Below are 9,432 nucleotides of genomic sequence, written 5' to 3' on the forward strand. Positions count from 1 at the left end.
TTGGATACACACAGAAGTCTTTATATTAAAGGTTAGAACCAACCAACCAAGAAGAAGACCCCACACCAAAAAGAAACCTACCCCAACAACTGGAAAAATCCTCAGTGATATATTTTTTTAATGTATAAACAGTGTTGATTAATGGTTGTTAGGAGAACCTGGGAAGTAAATAGAAAATTCACTTTCTATATTTTGTTCAAATAAAATCTCCTGCACACAGATAAGCAAGTGCATCTTTTTAGTGAAAAACAAAGCCAAACCAAAACACATTTACAAAAGCTGTATGATTGGCAATATGACTCTTCTACTGTTCTTTTGATTTTCAGGTGAAACTTCAATGATCCCAAATTTGCTAATTTTACCATCCAGAGGGAGGAAGCTCTTTGAGAAGAGACTGTGAAAAACACTTTGTAGCAGCTGTGAGAGAAGAGTGACAAAAACGTGAGAGAAACAGCCCTGCAGACACAAAGGGTTAGGGGCAGGAGATCCCTGGTGCGGGAACAGAGATTTTCCTGCAACCTTTGGAAAAGACCATGGTAACTCAGGTCATTCCTCTAGCCCATGGAGGACTGCAGAGAAACAGGTATCAGCTCTGCAGCCAGTGACGGACCAGTGGGGTGTAGGTGGATCTACTTTGAGGGGAGCTGCAGTCTGTGGAAAGCTTCCACAGGATATGGCTTCTGGCAGGAGATGTCATCCATGGAAGAGAGTCTATGCAGGAGCAGGTTTTATGGCTACTACATTAACTAGTCCCAGAATAGCACACAGAAACCTGTGTAAATTAGTTACCTTGTGTAGAGGTGTGGTAAATAAGGTTGGCCAGAACATCCATAGATGAAATAAAATGTATGTAAGAAATCATTGAAATAAGTGGAGAATATGGAGTAATTTATGGTTTTGACAGTTAAGGTAAATCATAACTGCTCTTTAATGTTGCTCTGACCACACATATGCTCTCAGCAAAAGTGAATTTAAAAACCACTGCTCTAAAGGTAGGGCACAGCCTGCCTTTGGAACATTCTGTTTGAACTTTAAGCCACTCTTGGTTGACAGCAATTGAACAACTTACTGTTAACTATGGTACTTAGTGAGAACACACAAAGTGAATGAGTATTCCCTGGCAGCTGTGGTGACCTAGCAGAGCTTGGGGAAAGCTTAACAAGTGGCCAACTGATGCATGCCATGTGACATCAGATCTCAAGCAAAGTACCTGATGGTTGTATGAAGATCATATGAGCATGTTTTTATTCCATATTTTGACCAGGTAGAGTGACTACTTGCATCCATAGTGGTAAAGTTTTGAAGTTGTGCTCAAGCTGAAATTATCTGGGGACTCGCCCATAGTAAGGGTTATCAGCCCCCAGACACATGTGACCACACAGCTTGTAATTGCAATTGTTCTCATGAACTTATCCATAATGCAACTTGTAAGGAAAAAAAGTCACTATTTATTGCTATATGGATCATATAGATCTAATCACATTTAAATTAAGTGAGATACTAAAGCTATGACTATAGTAATTCTTCGAAGTCCACGTAGAGTTAATTTTATGCTTAGTTGGATCAATGTGTCAAATGAATTGGTTTCTGTCTCCTTGAATGTATGCAGGTAGTAATGTTTGAACAAATATGTGGTACAGCAAAGCAAATATTAATAAATGCAAAATAAAACCACTCATTCTCTCGTGGTATAGACATAAACCTTACCAGAACTTAGGAAAGACTTACCAGTAACTACCAGATGGATTTACTATATACATGACAACTTCTCATAGATTTTGAGTGGTTTTGGTTTCAGTAGAACAATCTGAATATTGTTAGCTTATGTGTTACACATATTCATGGCATAGACATTTGTACATGTTCACATTCTGTGATATGACAACACTGTTACTAAATTCACGTAAAGAGGTGTTTGTGGGAAAATGAGTGGATTCATTTGACTCCCATGCAATTTTCAGGCTGTTCTAATCTAGGACACATGAGTTGCTGCTTAAAATATATCTCAGTTCTAAACCAAAGTACTAACTCTCCAGGTCTGAAATAACCCCTTCTAGGTAATAGTGTGCCATTCATCCATCACTCTCTGGTCCATTGCTATGAAACAATTCAGTAGCTTTCCCTTTCTTTAGGTCTCTAGTTGATGACTTGTCCCTAAAGAAAAGGCTGTTGTATTTGCAAGCATTTCTGAGTGGCAGAGAATTGCAGTTTTCAAAAAAAATGTATATAGTACCCAAATCAGTTGCTGAAGTTTAATAGTCCCCTTTACATTTTGAGCTGATTGTTTGTGAGCTTTAATGAAATCCACAGAGCTTCGCAAATAACACAGCTGAGGGAAGCAGTAGAAAAAGGATCAGTCTCTCTTGGTGTCTGTGTCGTTCAGACAGGGAAGAGCTTCTTTGCAATATTTCCCTTTTCCTTAATTTCTCTAGTTTTCTTGGCATTGTTCAAAAAAGAATAATATCCCACTGGCTGTTCCTACTGAGACACTTAATCCACAGTCATACCAGTGTAAATTATGTATCTAAAAGACCATTTTGCATAGCTTTATACACAGCAGTTTTATTTTCATAAAGTCTTAAGTTAAAACTTCCACCTATGTTAAATACCCATGGCTTAAAATAGGTGGTCTGAAAGCACAGAAAATGAAATATATGTTTCCAGAGGTATATAATCCTTTATGTGGTAATAAAGTCAAAGGAGGGTGTGGATTTATCTGTTACCTCTCAAAAAGTCTTAGCTTTTGACTTCCAAAAAAAGAATGGTTTTGCTAGAGTCACTTTGAATCTTTCTGCTAGCAAATGAAGGCACTGACAGTCAGTGCTTTTTTTTTCATGCTTTTTAAATACGAAGAGAGGAAAACCTACCTTGTGAGGTTTAGTGTTTAACACAGTTAGAGAACCTAATTTGAGTAAGATTAGTTTAACTTTCCCAACAAAGACATGGAGACCAAAATGATAGGAATACTGGTTTGTCTCTCTCTTTAAAAATATAAAAAGGAAAAGCATTAGAAGGTAGATATAATTGAGTTGCTACAACACATTGTGCCACCTTGGCTCAGTTACTTTTGGAGGCCATTAACGATGGGCTCAGCTCTTGCTGTGTTAGATCTAAAAAAGTCTAAGTCTCATGCTTGTTTGGCATAGGATCCTTCTGGAATCAAATACTGATGTTGCTATGCTGCAGATGGTTGTTTAGTACAGATGTGGATCAGTCTGTGATTGCCACCTCTCCTGCAGTACTTGGCTTTGAGCATGCTGTAGCAAGGATTGTTCCACTGGTCACACATGGCAACAGGCTTGATTTTTTTTTTTCATTGATGCTAATAACTTGCCAGACTGTTAACTTCCAACCCACAGGAGGATGGCTGATAGAGACAAACAAGTATCTGCAGTGACTAAAGGAGCATGGAGATCAACATGCAAATACTCAATGTGTCTTTTGTGTTCATAATCACTCTTCAGAAATAGTGTTGAAGAAAGCGCTGTCAATTAGTTTAGCTTATTATTTTATAGATAGAATTTATGTACTTTGAAAGCAGTGCTGTACTTCCAAGGCTGTTGTAATACTGTTGATTAAGATGATGGATCTGGTTTTGGACTGATCTTCAAAATCCATTATTCTTTCAAACAGGTGAAGGAAAAAAAAAGTGATCAGCTGCTGACTTAGGAATCAGGTACAGCTCAGCTGTTGTTTCTGTGGCATTACCTTGAAGGATGGCTGTGCTAATGAGGAGGCATCTGTGTGAGAAATTGAGCTCAAGTGGAAACAGGTTACTATGGTACACAGCAACATACACATACCAAATTAAGTAGCAGGAGTCCCCTGTCTATGATCTAGTCTGCAAAGTATGTCATACACATCTCCTGGTTCTTGGCTGCAAGCTGTTGCCATGGCCGGTGGAAGGTTGCTAAGTTGCAGGCTGTTTACACTCTCTTTCTAGACTGCAATTCCTATTTCCAAGAGTTTCTTTATATCTGGATGAAAGTAGTGTTTGTTTCTTAGCAAGGATTATTTGTGTGCCAGGTACGTGAATTTAGGGAACCTTGCCAAAACAGCCAAAATAAAGATTCTTTAAAATAAAGAGATGTGCAGTGGAAAATTTGGTAAACACATGAAACCAGAAAGATAAGCAGCAATATGTTGTATTGATGCAATGATACAGCAACAGATTCCTATATGGAAAGAAGATAAGAGAGTAAGATACTCTATGTGCTGTTATATACACTTGAGCATTAAATCTCTGTTTTATTTGATTTACTGGTGATATAACTGCTTCCTTTTATTTGTATGTTATGGAACTGTTGGGTAGGGAGCAGGGTGCTCTTTTTTTTTTTTTTTTTTTTTTATTATTTCTGCTGGCACTTTTCCTAGACCATAAAAATCATGTGTTGATATAAAGATAACTTCTGGATTTGTTTTTTGATCCAGTTTCAGTCTAAGGAAAAGGCTTTGTTTTTACTTTTTAATATAAATGGAAAAATAAATTGATTGGTAGGGTCAGTCACCAGTAAGTTTGATTTGTTGTACTATGTGGAGCATATAATAACCACTGAGAATTGTATACTTAAATGAATAATCATTTCTGTTCCCTTTTGTGATATAGGTCCATGGTCCATGGCTTCAAGGATAATATCCTTCAGTTTGCTTAATTTTTTAAAAAACAAGTAAAGGGAAACCTTTACCGTTCCAAACAGCTTTTGTTCCAAAGCTGTTTAATCATTATGCAGTAAAATGCACAGTAACTTAATTAATAGTAACTGAAGTAATTAGTAACTTACCTAAAATCTAGTCAGACTTGTTAGCAAGACTTCCATTTTTTAGGCTGTTTATTAAATTCCAATCAGTTTTGGAGCTAGATGCCTATTGCTTAAGCACATATGGAGAAGGAAGTTCTCTTGTCAAACTTCCTTTCCCACGGTTGCTTTTCTCACCTTTTACTCCACATCTAATGCTGTGTGTGACTTCCTGAAATGTTGCTGGTCAAACATAAAACAATTGCAATTAAAAGGTCTGCATAATGAAAAGTAAGCAATTAAAGTTTTCTTAAAATGGCCCCAGGAACTTTCTATCAATCAGTAATTTGCTGGGGATCCCAAGAACACCGAAACCCTGCACAGGTACAGAGGGTGCACTAGACTGGAGCGCAGTTATTAGGATCTGTGAGCATTGGCTTTTGAAAGTGGAAGGATTATTTAAGTCTCCCCAGAAAAAAGGCAGGCACATTCTTCTACTTAAAACTTAATGTCATATTTTAGCACATAAGTTTTGGGTCAGATTGCATTCTCCTAACTAATGAAATAAAGTTTTGCTATTCCGTACAGTCAAGTATTTGCTTTTACACTGTCTTGTTTCCAAACAGCCAAAACACTTTTTTCCCTTAAGTAGGCATTTTAATTAGAAACCTGATAGAACATTGGTGGTAACAGGCTGGTATCAAAAATGAAGCTTACAATGAGTTAATATTGTAATGATTACTGCTACATACTGTTTTTCACTCAAGAAGCTCCAGGTACTTTGATCTCCAAGTAAGCACTTGGCCTCTCTCATCCCTTTGTGCCAGGCAGAAAAGCCATGTTCCTGCTAGGGCTACCAGAACTTTGGGCTGGTTTGGGTCACAGCATCCCAGTGCAAATGCACCACAGATGACGTGGAGCATCCCTCCAAAAACTGTGTAGCTCATTCTGGGCAGGAAAAGAGCCATGTGCTGGACTAGTCTGCAATATTCGTTCATTTCTGGACATTGGTGAGGCTGATAGGACATCCTAAAAGGGCCTCATGCTGAAATATGTTGGGACTTTTTCCAGCTCCTAAGGCATATGAGGCTGGGGAGGATGCAGACAGCTTAACTGGATGTTGAAAAAAGAAACCTACCAGATCAGTTATTCCTGTATGTATTTCTGTAGTGTTTCCTGTAATGTTATTGCATATTTATACTGCCAAGTTACTTCTAAAACCAACAAGCGTTTTAAAAAATATGCTACACAAACCCCCATGCAAAAGTGGAAACCATCTCCTTTAGTGTCCTATCTATTGTTGCAGAATAATTTTCCAAAACAATTCCTGAAATGGTCAGTCCTGACAGAACTTCTGTAGCTTAGTCTGCATAAAAGGTTGCTCCTAGCAATAAGCAGCTAAAATGGTTCATGCAGTTATCAGTGCTCTGACACAGCTCAAAACTAAAAATTATGGATAGCAGTGCTTATCTGTTAACAAGTTCTTTAATTCTTAGTCTCTCTTCAGTCTATAAAGGTATTTCTTAGCTGCTGTATCATCAAATTAGAAGTATTGGTGAGAGCAGTAGGTCATAGTTCTATCAGAATTGATATGAGAGGAACAGTTAGAATTCAATTAGAAGGTCTGGGTCTGTAGATTGATTAGTTTAGAATAATCAACTTTTACTTAAACCAGTAGTCTTAAATTATTTGCACTAGAATAGGGTTTCTTTTATATTTAGCTCAATCTCTTTGAAGAAATACAGGCTGTCTAAATTTTTCAGCAATGAACATTTTACCCAAATCATTAATACATCTAAATCAGCTTATCACATAATATAAATGTTTGCCTTTTTACAAGCAAGACTGCGTACCATGTGCTCCCTTTCTCTTTTCTATAATTAGCAGAAATATTTGGGAATTGCAACAACACTTTCTCTGTATCTTTACAAGAAAGAAAATGACCTAAAAAGGGAAGAAAGGCAAGTCTAGGAAGGAGCACTGCTAATCTAAACATCATCCACAACTTGCAATCAGGGACACTCCCTCCCTTCTCCAACCAAATATTTCTGTATTTGTGTTTAGTTTGTTATTCAAACTCTCTCTCTTCACTACAGATTTCCCTACTTGGAAATATTATCATCTTAGATCACTGTACAGCAATAACAGATAAAGCTGTTCCAAGCTGCAACTGGGCTATGGGGTAAAAGTTTGGAATCACTAAAGAACATGTATACTGCAGACACAGGCTACCCCAACGTGGAACTATTAAGTTCAACTGTCATTTTAGTAGTGTTCACATTGATCAGATAACTGTGTGCTGTCCCTATACCTAGTACACACTTTTCAGATAAGAAAATGGTGAAGAAAAATATGACTTTCCACTTGGAAAGCTGAATTTTGAACTGCTGTATACTGTCAAACTTCTTAACTACTGTCTTCACTAAAATTTGAGCCAGCAATACTTTGCACAATTTTCTTGGCATGAAACAAATGGTTTAAAACTCTTGGGTTCACAAAAATACCATGACAATTTTATCTCTGCAAGAGACACCATAAGAAATTAGACTTCTGCAGAATGTTAGAACTGTGATTCTGCAAAAGTTTAGTGCACAGCAAGTGAAAATGCCTTTAAATGTGTTTTACATGTCTGCAAATAAAGTCACATTTCTGGACATTCAGACTTCTCCCTAGAATCCTTTCAGATACAGCCATTAGGCAGAAACCTGAAGGCATAACTAATGTTTGGTTGATGTTAAGTTGTTACATGGCCTCGGTGAGTCCTCCTGTGAGATCCCCACCACCTGCACAAATTTTGGATAATAAACCAGCTAATTAGCTAGAAATTACATAAGGCTACTACGTATCAGTACAATTTAGGTGAAATCCACAAAGCTAGTGATTCTTGCAGAAACTGATCTCTCGAATCCCTTCTTGCACACTAATGCTGTGTAAAAATACAGTCTTTTTTTTCATACAATTCTTCCCTTTTTGCCAGTTAGAAACAACGTTAGCAAATGCCTGGGATGGTAGCAGAAACAATAAACTGAAGGCTTTAAAATAAACTTGGCACTAAGCCTCACTGTGTTGTAAGTTCACTGTTCGATTTGAGGTCAATCGAGGCTTCCAGTCAGCAAGTGGCTGCTGTAAGTTAAGTATGCTGAGAGATCCTAAACAGCTGTGAGGGACACAAATGCACAGCATTTATTATTGCAATGCAGACAGACCACTAAGATGGCAGCTTGTTCCCACAGGAATCAACAATTGACAGTAGTTTTTGTGACAGTTAAAAACAACTTGACTATTAGGGGTTTGCCCCTTTGTGCCAGAGCTTTTTGATGGGAACTGTAAGGCTTGCCAAGTTGGAATGAAGACTTACTATAGTGGAAAAAAAAATAAAGGAAATAGTCATGTTTAATTTGTGGTTGTAAAAGATGACTGGATTATCGTGAAAGCTTTTAGGTTTCAGAATAGTGTTGAGGACTGTAGTGGAAGAGCACTGGCCAGGCAGTACTAGAATAACAGGTCATTTTGGCAAAGGAAACTATTGTTAATTCCTTAAGAGGCTTAGGGTGACACTTGAAACTAAATTTAGGGTTATGGCAGTGGCTCAACTGTGGAAGTACTTCATCAACTCCTTCAATCCCAAATACTAACAATAAGTGGAACTCCTCCCCACCTCCCTTGCCTTTACTCCAGCTGAAATTCCAGTTTGGAAGATGACAAATCAATAGACCATGCAAATCTAACGGGGGAAAAAAACCATACATTTGCCTTTGTTTCTTGACCTTAAAACCAAACCTTACAGTACCTTTAGCCCCTCAGTCTCAGATCTAATGCTAATGAATTTTATCCTGCCTACAGCCCCCATTCAGCCTGCAATTTCACCAATATAAACTGCTCTTCTGTTCCCAGAAGAACAGCCATATACTATGGCCATGGGATAGTATACCCAGCCATGGGATGTCCCAAGCCAATCTATATTTCTAGTTTTTATCTCAGTCTTGCAGGATCCATCAGTAGATCCAGTTTTTCAGCCCTTCCTGTTGATCTCTCAACCTCACCCTTATCTGCACTAGGGCTTTTGAGGAAACCTCAGCAAATCAAGCTGGCCACTTTCTGTCACCTTTAACCTTAATCTAACACACAATATTGAGTGGCACAAAATGGATTAAGTCAGATCCTGGAGAAGAAATGGACTAAATTATTTTTAAAGATACTACTTGGCACATCTACAGAACAATTTTTTGTTGTTCCTCAAGGCTTACAGGTATAAGATGAGATATTTACAGGCATAAAGCAGTTCAGATTTGTCCAAAGATGGATGTTGCTGGTCTCCCTTTACACTGGGGCTTAGAGAACAGCCAGGAACTAAACTGTCAATCAGATGCCCTATTGGATCCTGCAGCCTTTAAGCTGAGACTGTGACTGGAATGAGCAGAAGCATATGGTTTTATGTAGACACAATATGCTGGGGTGGTTTTAGGACTCCTGTCATGCTTGAGCTTTAGGATAAAAATCCCAAAATAGTTACATTCTGTCTTGTCTGTGCTGCTAAAATGAAGGTGTATGGTAAAGAGTTAGATATTTGAAAGACAATTACGAGACAGGGTATGGGTAGCTCGACTGTAAGGTTGAGGAAAAAAAAAGAAAAAAAATATACTGCACTGTAAATATACTGTTAGCAGTGCTACAGTAAAGCCAGCAGAAAGAGGAC

Source organism: Vidua macroura, chromosome 3 (genome assembly GCF_024509145.1).
Source record: "Vidua macroura isolate BioBank_ID:100142 chromosome 3, ASM2450914v1, whole genome shotgun sequence".
Lineage (NCBI taxonomy): Eukaryota > Metazoa > Chordata > Aves > Passeriformes > Viduidae > Vidua > Vidua macroura.